The sequence below is a fragment of the Leptodactylus fuscus genome, chromosome 2 (genome assembly GCF_031893055.1).
Source record: "Leptodactylus fuscus isolate aLepFus1 chromosome 2, aLepFus1.hap2, whole genome shotgun sequence".
Classification (NCBI taxonomy): Eukaryota; Metazoa; Chordata; class Amphibia; order Anura; family Leptodactylidae; genus Leptodactylus; species Leptodactylus fuscus.
In genome coordinates, this window is record NC_134266.1 from 236,727,801 (window position 1) to 236,744,146 (window position 16,346).

General features: G+C 48.5%; 1 protein-coding gene across 1 annotated transcript in view; it reads left to right on the forward strand.

Annotated features, from left to right (window-relative positions):
• Window positions 1-16,346, forward strand: part of ATF1 (activating transcription factor 1) — a 25,098-nt gene continuing 8,752 nt past the window's right edge. Inside the window, exon 1 of the mRNA XM_075265893.1 lies at window positions 1-283. The gene's annotated coding sequence lies outside the window, so the exon portion shown is untranslated. The remainder of the gene's footprint in view (window positions 284-16,346) is intronic.

Sequence of the window (16,346 nt, forward strand, 5' to 3'; positions counted from 1 at the left end):
TAGCAGCACGTCACCATGGTAGTGACGTCACGGCCTACGCTGACGTCAAGCACAGGCCTACCGGACGTCGTACAAGGTGTACCCCCTGCGCGGATGAGGGCGCTGTGTCCTGCTTGGACTCGGCCCCGCTGGGTTTGGCAATCTGTCGGTTCCGTGTTTGCGACTTTGTGAGGTTCTTCCTGTGACGGGATCCGAAGAGGAGGCGGCTCCCCTGGGGACCCAAGACGTTCACCCCGGTGATTGGCTGGAGCGGATCCCTGAGCTGTGAGTTCAGAGGACGCAGGTAATTAAAGTAAAACAGCAGCCTGGGCGGAGGAGGAGCGGAGAGCAGGGCGAGAGCACCTGGCCTGGGGACGGAGAGCCCGCCAGAGGCCGGGGGCTGCAGCCTGTGCCGGCCACTGCTCTGCCCGGGCTTATTGGACTACAAGGAAGCTCCGCTATTGGGCAACCTCTGCCCATTCACCGCACTGTGTGCTCTGGTGTCCCTGGAGTCATGTCTTTGTGTGTATGTGGAGTGGGGGGTTGTGGTGGCGCCCCCTGTGGTGCTGCCCTGCTGCTTGTATAGGGCTAGGTGCTGCATGTAACCCTTTAGTGGCCATGTGCTGCAGGAACAAAACAGTCACAAGTAGCAGAAAATCTCCAGACACTTAAGTAAGTAGTGAGTTATAGTGGAGCCCCCCCCCCCCAGTTACTACTTACCAATGAAGTCCTATCTGCAATATACTGCAAGACTATTTATTGGTGAAGGTACAAACTTCCTGTTTACTGTTACTTGGCGTGCCGTCCCTGCGGACTTCGGCTAGTGTGCGTCGTCCCTGCGGAGCGTGGCTAGTGTGCGCCGTCCCTGCGGAGCGCGGCTGGTGTACATAGTCCCTGCGGAGCGCGGCTGGTGTACATAGTCCCTGCGGAGCGCGGCTGGTGTACATAGTCCCTGCGGAGCGCGGCTGGTGTACATAGTCCCTGCGGAGCGCGGCTGGTGTACATAGTCCCTGCGGAGCGCGGCTGGTGTACATAGTCCCTGCGGAGCGCGGCTGGTGTACATAGTCCCTGCGGAGCGCGGCTGGTGTACATAGTCCCTGCGGAGCGCGGCTGGTGTACATAGTCCCTGCGGAGCGCGGCTGGTGTACATAGTCCCTGCGGAGCGCGGCTGGTGTACATAGTCCCTGCGGAGCGCGGCTGGTGTACATAGTCCCTGCGGAGCGCGGCTGGTGTGCGCCGTCCCTGCGGAGCGCGGCTGGTGTACATAGTCCCTGCGGAGCGCGGCTGGTGTACATAGTCCCTGCGGAGCGCGGCTGGTGTGCGCCGTCCCTGCGGAGCGCGGCTGGTGTACATAGTCCCTGCGGAGCGCGGCTGGTGTGCGCCGTCCCTGCGGAGCGCGGCTGGTGTGCGCCGTCCCTGCGGAGCGCGGCTGGTGTGCGCCGTCCCTGCGGAGCGCGGCTGGTGTGCGCCGTCCCTGCGGAGCGCGGCTAGTGTACTAGAACTCTTTGCTTCATAGTCTGTTATCATGCAGTGAGCTCTGAATGACCCGATTACTACAGTAATGATATGGAGGTATGAGTTTAGTACAGTAGTGATTGGGCCATTGTGGATCCTTTGTGTATGGGCCTTATACAGAGCGCTTACTGTATAACGGGGCAGGTATGATGCAATGAATTCTATGCATACGGCCCATACACAGAATATTTGGCCTTGTGTGTGCGGGCACTTTCATCAGTCATATGGCCTGATCACCCCTATGGCACATCCTAGTGAATGAGCTGAACTGTGTTACCAAGCACCGCCATTCTACAAGTGTACAGCACAGTCCTTATTGTGTACTGAAGGGACAGCACTGTGATGGATAAGAGCAATGGACATTAAACAACAGTAGTGTGAACCCACCCTTCACCTAGTAGCTATGAGTGAATGAGGGCACCTACCTAGACCCTCAAATATAGATACTAACAAATGGCCTCCTTAGTAAACCTTCAGTTGCATTAGCTATAATGTATCTCTGGATCAGGGAGTAGTAAAATAAACCCGCACTGTAACAATCCAACATTTACTTATAAGGCTATTTTGATCCATCACTTGGGGACAGGACTATTTCTCCTGGTTCACAGCCGGACACTTTTTTTTTTTTTTTTTTTTCCGTTTGGTTTATTAAAATCAATCTTGCGTCTTTTTTTGGTGATCTATAGAGTTTTATGAAAATCTAAACAAAAAAGGAGGGAAACTTGTATTTTTCACAGTTTTAATGTTTTTTTTTCTTCAAAGGACAGATCACATGACCACTAGACTGCATCATTATTGCTCCATGCTTGTGTACACACCGCCCATTGTATACAGTCATCAGAAAGGCAAAGATGGTAATAAACGCTCCCTGCCTTCTCTCTGGGATGTCAATAAATACCCGCTACCTGCTCATAGAGCTGTGCAGCTGCTTTACTCTGCGAGAATGTGCAGGTACAGATGTCCTTGCAGAGTTGTATACCGACTACCCGGGTATATATACTCGATGAGCAGGCGGCATCTGGTTAAAGGGGAAAACAAGAGTGTTCAGCGGCAGGATTTCTAAGGCCCCGTTGACTTGGGGCAAGAGGGGGCAGGTTTTAGTGCTGAATCCACGTCATAATCCGCCCCCTCACAATAGCGGTCTATGTAGACCGCTAGCGCTCTTTTTTTCCATGAGTGGCATGTTTCCGCTCACAGAAAAAAGAGGCGAGCTGCCCTTTCTTCAGGCGGATTAATTTGGGCCTTCTCTGGAGCTGGAAGCCGCAACAGTCACGGCGTCATATTTTGGTCCTATTCTGACATACCTTCCCGTGTCAGAATCAGGACCAAAATCCGCCATTCCGTGCCCCGTGTGAACTAGGCCGTAGAAAATTTTAAGCAATAATCATCCGTGAGCAGTAACAAAAAGTTTTAGAAACAAGTTAATGTATTAGAGCAGTTCATGGGAAATCCCATTTAAGGCAAAGGCCCCACATAGCAGACCGTAGCCAATAAGCATTGCGGGGAAAAACTGTGGAGGAACTGTATTTCGGTTTTTCCCGCTGCGCTGATCACAGAAGGTTCACAGAGTTTTCCTCTACAGACTTTCTACTTCATCTATACACATAGGGAAAGCACCAGCATTTCTATAGCTATAATTGACATGCTGTGATTTCCAAAAATACAATGGTTTTGGAAATCTACAGGTATTTTTCTGCAATGTGTGTATGGGATTAGCTAGCTAGCCTGTGGGTCTACCTCCAGAAACCGTGCTGCTATTACAGCTTGCCTCCAAATGGAGTAGAGCTGAGCTGCAATACCTCATTCAACCTGTGTAAAGATGTGGCACTGTTTTGAATAAAGCATCCATGTATTTAAGCTTCTAAAACTTCTTTACAACTGGGGCTTTGTGTACAGGGATTGCAGCAGTTTAGGCACCATGAACATGCCTGTACTGAATCTTCTGTAGTCTAGATAACATTGGATAAATCTCATCCATATGCTGCCACTAAAGGCCACAGCACTAGGTGACTTGAAATTTGTTGCTGAGGGTTTCAAACTTGTTTTTCAGCTTTGGCTATGTCAAAGTTGATAGAAGGGGGGGACTCGGTAATTCTTGCAGTCTAATGTGCAGCAAAATAGCAGATCTTCATTGTTTGCAAAGGTGACCTACAGAGGAAGAGTCTGCAGAACTTGTCTTATTCATCCTTTGCTCACATATATCTCTCTTGTAAATAGATGCACTTAGACATACATGGTAGCCAGTCTATGGTCTGGTCACCAGAGCCTGCATCTATTGGGAGAGATAGGAGTAGATGGCCTCAACAATAAGGAGCAAGATAAAAAATCCCTTGTAGCCATTTCCCACGTCCGGTAAGCCTGGATGTCTGATGAGGTCCATAGACAAGATGGTCACAATCACATTATGGTAGCACTTTTATGATTTTTCTTTTTTTAGTGTATATTAGGCTGGAAAATGCAGTCAGTGTGGGGAAGTTCCTGCCTCTAATATCAGTCATCTACAGAGAGCGGAGGAGTGACAAAGATGGCATCTCTCCTGTCCCTTTCGGCCCACACAAGGACACATCTAATGTTTTTGAATGTGGCTGGAAAGTGATGAGCTCATATTGTGGTTGTGCTGAGTCATCGTTTGGTGGTCCAATCAGTACGTGCGGCACCTTTACATTGGAAGTCCCACCTTGGAAGTAAATGACAGCCTTGTAAAGAAGACGATACAGTAACTGCCTGCGTCACGATGTTTGCAGGGAGTCTGACACTAGTAAATTTTATCGCAAACCAGCCATAGTACATTGTAGGGGACTCTTTTGCTAAGCACCATCCAAGGCTGGGCAATTAATAGGAAAATAACTGAAACCAAATATTAACAGGGACAACCAAAGTTGGTTATTCCGGGTTCAGTTATAACAATATTTGCAAAGTTCTATCTGCAGTTTTGTTCGGGCTGAACACGTCTGAACTGAAACTGCTGTTATACTTGGGGAACTTTGGGCCTTCTGACTGACGTCAGGGTCCGCTAAGGCCTGTGATTCGGTTGGGCCTCAGCAGGTCACTTGGTTCGCCCAACACATGTAAAAAAGTGCATGCTTGAAAAGTGGCGACTTAAGTCATTGTCAAAAACCGTAATCTAAGTAAAATGCCCAATTAATCCAAATTTTTTGTTTGGGTTATATTCTTCCAGCCTTAGTTCCATCATACCATTAGATGATCCAGTAACTGCACCCTTTCTAGTGCGATAGGGGGTGTCCCAGAGCTTCACTTGCATATTTCTAAAAATAGCTTTTTCAAGAAAGAGTTGCATATCTATAGTACAATATAAAACCTGGGTTACTCAGCTGGTGGGCCGCTCTCCGAACCCAGACCACAGATGCCAGCTGACCAGACCTCTGCCGTATTTCTACTTCATAGTTACAGCGGATTGGAAAAGGTCTGATGTCCTGACCACTGTCCATTTTTGCCCTGATGTCTCACATTAGTGGCATCAGGAATCGTCTCTCCTCATCCATTGGAGTAGTACGGGCATGGCTATACTTCCATTTACAGGAGTAGCACAAGCAAGGAAGGAGTGTTTACTGTAGGCTGGAAGAGAGGGGCATTATATATGTATAGGCCATAGAGAGGGGCATTATATATATAGGCCATAGAGAGGGGCATTATACAGTCCTATGAAAAAGTTTGGGCACCCCTATTAATCTTAATCATTTTTAGTTCTAAATATTTTGGTGTTTATAACAGCCATTTCAGTTTGATATATCTAATAACTGATGGACACAGTAATATTTCAGGATTGAAATGAGGTTTATTGTACTAACAGAAAATGTGCAATATGCATTAAACCAAAATTTGACCGGTGCAAAAGTATGGGCACCTCAACAGAAAAGTGACATTAATATTTAGTAGATCCTCCTTTTGCAAAGATAACAGCCTCTAGTCGCTTCCTGTAGCTTTTAATCAGTTCCTGGATCCTGGATAAAGGTATTTTGGACAAACAATTCAAGTTCAGTTAAGTTAGATGGTCGCCGAGCATGGACAGCCCGCTTCAAATCATCCCACAGATGTGCAATGATATTCAGGTCTGGGGACTGGGATGGCCATTCCAGAACATTGTAATTGTTCCTCTGCATGAATGCCTGAGGATTTGGAGCGGTGTTTTGGATCATTGTCTTGCTGAAATATCCATCCCCGGCGTAACTTCAACTTCGTCACTGATTCTTGAACATTATTCTCAAGAATCTGCTGATACTGAGTGGAATCCATGCGACCCTCAACTTTAACAAGATTCCTGGTGCCGGCATTGGCCACACAGCCCCAAAGCATGATGGAACCTCCACCAAATTTTACAGTGGGTAGCATGTGTTTTTCTTGGAATGCTGTTTCTTTTTGGACGCCATGCATAACGCCTTTTTTTTTATAACCAAACAACTCAATTTTTGTTTCCAAAATGAAGCTGCCTTGTCCAAATGTGCTTTTGCATACCTCAGGTAACTCTATTTGTGGCGTACGTGCAGAAACGGCTTCTTTCTCATCACTCTCCATACAGCTTCTATTTGTGCAAAGTGCGCTGTATAGTTGACCGATGCACAGTGACACCATCTGCAGCAAGATGATGCTGCAGCTCTTTGGAGGTGGTCTGTGGATTGTCCTTGACTGTTCTCACCATTCTTCTTCTCTGCCTTTCTGATATTTTTCTTGGCCTGCCACTTCTGGGCTTAACAAGAACTGTCCCTGTGGTCTTCCATTTCCTTACTATGTTCCTCACAGTGGAAACTGACAGGTTAAATCTCTGAGACAACTTTTTGTATCCTTCCCCTGAACAACTATGTTGAACAATCTTTGTTTTCAGATCATTTGAGAGTTGTTTTGAGTAGCCCATGATGCCACTCTTCAGAGGAGATTCAATTAGGAGATCAACTTGCAATTGGCCACCTTAAATACCTTTTCTTATGATTGGATACATCTGGCTATGAAGTTCAAAGCTCACTGAGGTTACAAAACCAATTTTGTGCTTCAGTAAGTCAGTAAAAAGTAGTTAGGGGAATTCAAATCAATAAAATGATAAGGGTGCCCATACTTTTGCACCGGTCAAATTTTGGTTTAATGCATATTGCACATTTTCTGTTAGTACAATAAACCTCATTTCAATCCTGAAATATTACTGTGTCCATCAGTTATTAGATATATCAAAGTGAAATGGCTGCTGCAAACACCAAAATATTTAGAACTAAAAATGATTAAGATTAATAGGGGTGCCCAAACTTTTTCATAGGACTGTATATGTATAGGCCATAGAGAGGGGCATTATATATGTATAGGCCATAGAGAGGGGCATTATATATGTATAGGCCATACAGAGGGGCATTATATATGTATAGGCCATAGAGAGGGGCATTATACTATGTATAGGCCATAGAAAGGGGCATTATACTATGTATAGGCCATAGAAAAGTTCCTGGACAACTTTACAGAGATTGCTTGTCCTAGGTATGATTGTATCAGACTCACAAGACTCCCAGAACAGTGAGATGTATACGGTTTCCATGAGACTCCTATATACAATAGAAGATTTAATATGTATGTGGGCCTCCATTCTCTTTCAGGGTGAAGCAGAATTGGGCCTGATGAATTTTAGTGGCTATTATGTCCTTTCACTTTCCCTCGATGTGGCCAACAGCAGCTTAAAGAGGACCTTTCATGGTTTGGGCACAGGCAGTTTTATATACTGCTGGAAAGCTGACAGTGCGCTGAATTCAGTGCACTGTCGGCTTTCCCGATCTGTACCCCGGGTAAAGCGCTATCTGTCCCGGTACCGTAGCTCTTTACAGTCAGAAGGGCGTTCCTGACATTCAGTACAGTGACTGTCAGCAACGCCTTTCTGACTGTGAAGAGCTACAGTACCGGGACAGATTGTGCTTTACCCGGGGCACAGATCGACAAAGCCCACAGTGCACTGAATTCAGCGCACTGTCAGCTTTCCAGCAGTATATAAAACTGCCTGTGCCCCGGACCATGAAAGGTCCTCTTTAAAAGGGTCTTTTGGAAACTCTTTACTTAATGCCAGCCAGATTCTTTGTCTGACTTCTGGGCTGGTTCCTATACTAGGTGTTGTGATCAGAACCAGCTCCCTATGGTATGACCTGTAATATGGGGGCTGGAAGATTCCATTACCGTAATGGTAAAGCCAGTCCTCATATACACTTAATACCATTGAGCACGGAGAGGAGGGTGATATATCAAGTATCTAATAGAAAAGAAATGCTCAAAAAAGAGACTATAGGAGAGAGTGAATCTGCACAATTTTGCCAAATCTATTGCATGTGGCATGATGTTTCCTAAATTCGTACATCTATAAGTGTGACACCTCTGTGGTGAGAGATTCTCCTTTGTACCCCGCCCGCCTAGAAGGTGACTTTCTTTCACCACCAAGCTGCCCCCCATTTTCCCCCCTATTCCTATCACTTTACGCTTTTCTACTAGAGATGAGCGAACACTAAAATGTTCGAGGTTCGAAATTCGATTCGAACAGCCGCTCAATGTTCGTGTGTTCGAATGGGTTTCGAACCCCATTATAGTCTATGGGGAACAGATACTCGTTAAGGGGGAAACCCAAATCCGTGTCTGGAGGGTCACCAAGTCCACTATGACACCCCAGGAAATGATGCCAACACCTCTGGAATGACACTGGGACAGCAGGGGAAGCATGTCTGGGGGCATCTAACACACCAAAGACCCTCTATTACCCCAACATCACAGCCTAACAACTACACACTTTACACACTCAATACCACCTCTCTGACAGTAGGAAAACACCTTGAAACATGTGTATTTGGCACTTGCAGTGAGGAGAGCTTGTCACCAGCAGTGAATTTGGCCCTTGTAGTAAGTTGAGGTTGGCACCAACATTTGTTTTGAAAATCAGGGTGGATTGAGCCTCTAACCAGCAGAGTTTGGGCAAATTCATGGTGGAGGGAGCCTCTAAACACCCCAGTTTGGGCAAATTCATGGTGGAGGGAGCCTCTAAAAACCCCAGTTTGGACCAATTCATGGTGGAGGGAGCCTCTAACCAGCCCAGTGTGGGCAAATTCATGGTGGAGGGAGCCTCTAAAAAACCCAGTTTGGACCAATTCATGGTGGAGGGAGCCTCTAACCAGCCCAGTTTGGGCAAATTCATGGTGGAGGGAGCCTCTAAAAAACCCAGTTTGGACCAATTCATGGTGGAGGGAGCCTCTAACCAGCCCAGTTTGGGCAAATTCATGGTGGAGGGAGCCTCTAAAAAACCCAGTTTGGACCAATTCATGGTGGAGGGAGCCTCTAACCAGCCCAGTTTGGGCAAATTCATGGTGGAGGGAGCCTCTAAAAAACCCAGTTTGGACCAATTCATGGTGGAGGGAGCCTCTAACCAGCCCAGTTTGGGCAAATTCATGGTGGAGGGAGCCTCTAAACAGCCCAGTTTGGGCAAATTCATGGTGGAGGGAGCCTCTAACCAGCCCAGTTTGGACCAATTAATGGTGGAGGTTGCCTCTAACCAGCCCAGTTTGGACCAATTAATGGTGGAGGGAGCCTCTAACCAGCCCAGTTTGGACCAATTAATGGTGGAGGGAGCCTCTAACCAGCCCAGTTTGGACCAATTAATGGTGGAGGGAGCCTCTAACCACCCCAGTTTGGACCAATTCATGGTGGAGGGAGCCTCTAAACAGCCAAGTTTGGACCAATTCATGGTGGAGGGAGCCTCTAAAAACCCCAGTTTGGACCAATTCATGGTGGAGGGAGCCTCTAACCAGCCCAGTTTGGGCAAATTCATGGTGGAGGGAGCCTCTAAACAGCCCAGTTTGGGCAAATTCATGGTGGAGGGAGCCTCTAACCAGCCCAGTTTGGACCAATTAATGGTGGAGGGAGCCGCTAAACAGCCCAGTTTGGACCAATTCATGGTGGAGGGAGCCTCTAAAAACCCCAGTTTGGACCAATTCATGGTGGAGGGAGCCTCTAAAAAACCCAGTTTGGACCAATTCATGGTGGAGGGAGCCTCTAACCAGCCCAGTTTGGACCAATTAATGGTGGAGGGAGCCTCTAAAAACCCCAGTTTGGACCAATTCATGGTGGAGGGAGCCTCTAACCAGCCCAGTTTGGGCAAATTCATGGTGGAGGGAGCCTCTAAACAGCCCAGTTTGGGCAAATTCATGGTGGAGGGAGCCTCTAAAAACCCCAGTTTGGACCAATTCATGGTGGAGGGAGCCTCTAAAAACCCCAGTTTGGACCAATTCATGGTGGAGGGAGCCTCTAAAAAACCCAGTTTGGACCAATTCATGGTGGAGGGAGCCTCTAAACAGCCCAGTTTGGGCAAATTCATGGTGGAGGGAGCCTCTAAAAACCCCAGTTTGGACCAATTCATGGTGGAGGGAGCCTCTAAAAACCCCAGTTTGGACCAATTCATGGTGGAGGGAGCCTCTAAAAACCCCAGTTTGGACCAATTCATGGTGGAGGGAGCCTCTAAAAAACCCAGTTTGGACCAATTCATGGTGGAGGGAGCCTCTAACCAGCCCAGTTTGGACCAATTCATGGTGGAGGGAGCCTCTAAAAACCCCAGTTTGGACCAATTCATGGTGGAGGGAGCCTCTAAACAGCCCAGTTTGGACCAATTCATGGTGGAGGGAGCCTCTAAAAACCCCAATTTGGACCAATTCATGGTGGAGGGAGCCTCTAACCAGCCCAGTTTGGACCAATTCATGGTGGAGGGAGCCTCTAACCAGCCCAGTTTGGGCAAATTCATGGTGGAGGGAGCCTCTAAAAACCCCAATTTGGACCAATTCATGGTGGAGGGAGCCTCTAAACAGCCCAGTTTTGGCAAATTCATGGTGGAGGGAGCCTCTAAAAACCCCAGTTTGGACCAATTCATGGTGGAGGGAGCCTCTAACCAGCCCAGTTTGGGCAAATTCATGGTGGAGGGAGCCTCTAACCAGCAGAGTTGTGGGAAAGCAGGGTGGAGGGAGCCTCTAACCAGCAGAGTTGGTGGAAATCAGGGTGGAGGGAGCCTCTAACCAGCAGAGTTGGGGGAAATCATGTTGGAGGGAGCCTAGTATTAGCAGAATTGTGCAACGCTTATGGTGGATGAGTATGAGGATGTGGAGGAATTGGAGAGGTTGAGTACAGACATGGAGTTTCATGTTGGGGTGCTTTACACAGGTGGGCACAAAAATGAAGGCTCTATCCAGTGGTGGTTCATTTTTATCAAAGTGAGCCGGTCGGCACTCTCAGCTGACAGACGGGTGCGCTTGTCAGTGATGATGCCACCGGCTGCACTGAACACCCTCTCAGATAGGACGCTGGCGGCAGGACAGGACAGCACCTCCAAGGCATATAGGGCAAGTTCAAGCCACAGGTCCAACTTCGACACCCAATACGTGTAGGGCGCAGAGGGGTCGGAGAGGACAGGGCTGTGGTCGGAAAGGTATTCCCGCAACATGCGCCTATACTTCTCACGCCTGGTGACACTAGGACCCTCCGTGGCGGCACTTTGGCGAGGGGGTGCCATCAAGGTGTCCCAGACCTTAGACAGTGTGCCCCTCGTTTGTGTGGACTGGTGAGAACTTGGTTGCCTACTGGAGGAACTGCCCTCCCTGCCGCCAACGTCACATGCTGGAAACATCTCCATCATATTCTGCACCAATTGCCTGTGGCAAGCATTGATGCGATTGGCCCTCCCCTCTACCGGAATAAAAGACGAGATGTTGTTTTTATACCGGGGGTCAAGGATAGCAAAGATCCAGTACTGGTTGTCCTCCATGATTTTGACAATACGCTTGTCGGTTGTAAAGCACCCCAACATGAACTCAGCCATGTCTGCCACAGTGTTAGTTGGCATGACTCCTCTGGCCCCACCGGAAAGTTCAATCTCCATTTCCTCCTCATCCTCCATGTCTACCCATCCGCGCTGCAACAATGGGACGATTCGAAGTTGCCCGGAAGCCTCCTGTATCACCATCACATCATCGGACAACTCTTCTTCCTCCTCCTCCTCCTCCTCCATTAAACGCAGTGAAGCGGACAGATGTGTGGACCTACTCTCCAGCTGTGACGGATCGGATGCTATCCCTAACTCCTCTGTGTGATCTGAGTTATCCCTGATGTCAATCAGGGATTCTCTCAGAACACACAAGAGCGGGATTGTAAGGCTCACCATCGCATCCTCAGAGCTCACCCTCCTTGTGGACTCCTCAAAGACCCGTAGGATGTCACAAAGGTCTCTCATCCATGGCCACTCATGGATGTGAAACTGAGGCAGCTGACTTTGTGGCACCCTAGGGTTTTGTAGCTGGTATTCCATCAAAGGTCTCTGCTGCTCAACCACTCTATTCAACATCTGAAACGTTGAGTTCCAGCGTGTGGGGACGTCGCACAAAAGCCGGTGTTGTGGCACATGCAGGCGTTGCTGGAGAGATTTTAAGCTAGCAGCGGCTACTGTCGACTTGCGAAAGTGGGCGCACATGCGCCGCACTTTCACCAGTAGCTCTGGAACATTGGGGTAGCTCTTTAGGAAACGTTGCACCACTAGGTTGAAGACGTGGGCCAGGCATGGAACATGTTGGAGTCCGGCAAGCTCCAGAGCTGCTACCAGGTTCCGGCCGTTATCACAAACGACCATGCCTGGGCCCAGGTGCAGCGGCTCAAACCATATTGCCGTCTCATCGAGGAGGGCATCCCTCACCTCGGAGGCAGTGTGCTGTCTGTCCCCCAAGCTGATCAGCTTCAGCACAGCCTGCTGACGTCTACCAACGCCAGTGCTGCAACGTTTCCAACTCGTAGCTGGGGTCAATCTAACAGCGGAGGAGGAGGCGGTGGCGGAGGAGGAGGCGGTGGCGGAGGAGGAGGCGGTAGAGGAGGAGGCGGGTGTTCTTCTCGTGTCCCTGCCAGGAATGTTAGGCGGGGAGACGAGGTACACCGGGCCAGTTTGGGAAGCAGTCCCAGCCTCAACTACATTCACCCAGTGTGCCGTCAGTGAAATGTAGCGTCCCTGTCCACATGCACTTGTCCACGCGTCGGTGGTCAAGTGGACCTTTGTGCAAAGCGCGGAACTAAGGGCCCGCCTGATGTTGAGTGACACGTGCTGGTGCAAGGCGGGGACGGCACACCGGGAGAAGTAGTGACGGCTAGGGACGGCATAGCGAGGTGCCACAGTTGCCATCAGGTCCAGGAAGGCGGGAGTTTCAACAAGCCGGAACGCCAGCATCTCCTGGGCCAGCAGTTTAGCGATGTTGGCGTTCAAGGCTTGCGCGTGTGGGTGGTTAGCAGTGTATTTCTGCCGCCGCTCCAATGTCTGAGAGATGGTGGGTTGTTGTAAAGAAACGCCTGATGGTGCCTTTGATGGTGCAGGAGAAGGAGATAAGACAGGACCAGGGGAGGATGAGGTAGAAGTCAACAAAGTGGCGGAGGCAGATGAAGTGGTGTCCTGGCTCGTCCTCTGGAGTGCATCGCCAGCACAGTCAGCAGTGGCAGTGGCAGTGGCGTGAACGGCAGGCGGCCTTTGTCCTGCCGTTGCTGCCTGCCACTGATTCAAATTGTGCAGACAACACTATATCTGTCCTCGGCGCATTCCTTGAAAAAACTCCACACCTTCGAGAAACGTGCCCTCGAGGTGGGAGTTTTTCGGGGCTGGGTACGAACTGGAACATCTTGGGAGATTCCGGGTGTGGCCTGGCTTCGCCTAAGCTGCTGACCTCTGCCTCTGCCTCTAGCTACCCTTTTTGGTGCTGCACCTGCCTCAACATCCACACTACTTTCCCCGCTTGACATCCCCCCTGTCCAGGTCGGGTCAGTGTCCTCATCATCCACCACTTCCTCTTCCAACTCCTGTCTCATCTCCTCCTCCCGCACAATGCGCCGGTCAACTGGATGCCCTGACGGCAACTGCGTCACATCATCGTCGATGAGGGTGGGTTGCTGGTCATCCACCACCAAATCGAACGGAGATGGAGGAGACTCTAGTGTTTGAGCATCTGGACACAGATGCTCCTCTGTTAGGTTCGTGGAATCGTGACGTGGAGAGGCAGGTTGAGGGACAATGAAAGGAGCGAAGAACAGCTCTGGGGAGCAGGGACAGTTTGGGTTATTGTTCTGTAAAGCTTCGGAATTTTGGGAGGAAGGAAGACAAGACTGTTGGGTAATAGGAGGAGAGGAGGCAGAGTCTGACTGGCTGCTGGACAATGTGCTGTAAGCGTTCTCTGACAGCCATTGCAAGACCTGTTCCTGGTTCTCGGGCCTACTAAGGTTTGTACCCTGCAGTTTAGTTAATGTGGCAAGCAACCCTGGCACTGTGGAGTGGCGCAATGCTTGCTGCCCCACAGGAGTAGGCACGGGACGCCCTGTGGCTTCACTGCTACCTTGCTCCCCAGAACCATTCCCCCGACCTCGCCCACGGCCTCGTCCACGTCCCTTTCCGGGAGCCTTGCGCATTTTGAATTCCTAGTTAGAAATTGGCACTGTATACCAGTAGTAAAAATTGTGGGTGCACGTAACCCCAATATATTCTTTGAATTCCCAGTCAGACACTGGCACTATATGGCAGTAGCAAGAAATGAGGGTATTTGTATTCCCAATATATTCTTTGAATTCCCAGTCAGACAATGGCACTGTATACCAGTAGTAAAAATTGTGGGTGCACGTAACCCCAATATATTCTTTGAATTACCAGTCAGAAACTGGCACTATATGGCAGTAGCAAGAAATGAGGGTATTTATAACCCCAATATATTCTTTGAATTCCCAGTCAGACAATGGCACTGTATACCAGTAGTAAAAATTGTGGGTGCACGTAACCCCAATATATTCTTTGAATTCCCAGTCAGACACTGGCACTATATGGCAGTAGCAAGAAATGAGGGTATTTGTATTCCCAATATATTCTTTGAATTCCCAGTCAGACAATGGCACTGTATACCAGTAGTAAAAATTGTGGGTGCACGTAACCCCAATATATTCTTTGAATTCCCAGTCAGACAATGGCACTGTATACCAGTAGTAAAAATTGTGGGTGCACGTAACCCCAATATATTCTTTGAATTACCAGTCAGAAACTGGCACTATATGGCAGTAGCAAGAAATGAGGGTATTTGTATTCCCAATATATTCTTTGAATTCCCAGTCAGACAATGGCACTGTATACCAGTAGTAAAAATTGTGGGTGCACGTAACCCCAATATATTCTTTGAATTACCAGTCAGAAACTGGCACTATATGGCAGTAGCAAGAAATGAGGGTATTTATAACCCCAATATATTCTTTGAATTCCCAGTCAGACAATGGCACTGTATACCAGTAGTAAAAATTGTGGGTGCACGTAACCCCAATATATTCTTTGAATTCCCAGTCAGACACTGGCACTATATGGCAGTAGCAAGAAATGAGGGTATTTGTATTCCCAATATATTCTTTGAATTCCCAGTCAGACAATGGCACTGTATACCAGTAGTAAAAATTGTGGGTGTATATAGCCCCAATTCTATTGCTAGGGGACTTGCAGGGTATTTCTGGGGTGAAGGTGGGGGGGCACACCGTTGGAACGGGTATCGGGGTATATATCGGGTATACGGGAATACACTGACAGTGTATTCCATTCAGGATCCTGGGAAAGCTGGGTTGCGGCGATTGAGCCCGTCAGTGCCACGTTACACTGACAAGCTTCTCCCTGGAATTTAGCTCTTACAAGAGCTGTTGGTTGTCTTCTCCTTCCTATCCTAGCCTGTCCCTGCCTACCCAGAATCTAAGCCCTAGCTAGCTGGACGGAAACCTCCGTCCTCGGTGAATTGCAAGCTCAGAATGACGCGAACCTGGGCGGCGCTGTTCTTTTAAATTAGAGGTCACATGTTTTCGGCAGCCAATGGGTTTTGCCTACTTTTCTCAACGTCACCGGTGTCGTAGTTCCTGTCCCACCTACCCTGCGCTGTTATTGGAGCAAAAAAGGCGCCAGGGAAGGTGGGAGGGGAATCGAGTAATGGCGCACTTTACCACGCGGTGTTCGATTCGAACATGCCGAACAGCCTAATATCCGATCGAACATGAGTTCGATAGAACACTGTTCGCTCATCTCTATTTTCTACTAATATTGACCAGAGCGGCCTTGCTGGTCTACAGTACAGTAATGTCTCCACCTCTGTCTTTAACCTTTTTCTTTCCCACATGTGGAACCGACATTTTACGTAACAAATGTTGCAATAAGTTAAACGTGCCAATACTTCACCGAATGAAGAGATGAAACCTGCTGGAGCCAAGCTGTATGGCAATGAAGTTTCTCCCTATGATAACTTATTGCAGAGCAGCTGAAGTAGCAATTCCCCAACATTGTGCTGTCTCATCGATCTCTGTAGTTGTAGGAACTTTCCAGACATATATTTTGCAGAGCTTGAGGCTTTTTTCATATAAATACACCCTTCTAGTGTTATATGGCTATGCATGTGTACATCATACAACACCTCTATGGTTATCACAATGCACAGTCTAGGGTAGCTGTAATGTCTGCTCTCCATCCTTTGGAGGTTATACCAGGTTGTCATATTACTCTGAGCTCCTGCGCTATGCACGTAATGAGGACTAAAACCTCCCACAATAACATTGTAGGCGGAAGCAGAAGACCTGGCACGGCACAACTGGTGCATTGGACAGTCAGGACCCAATTTGTGGAGTTGGAAAAAATTTACCAATTCTAGTTTCTAAATAAAATGATTAATATTGCATAGACCCACTGAATAGTATTCTGCCAAAACACTTTCACCTATCCTCAGGATTCGTGTGTTTGCTGAACCTCTTGCCTAAGGAGTAACTTGATGCCCGTGGGCTCAAGTGCAAAATCTGTGAGGGAACCCCTACCT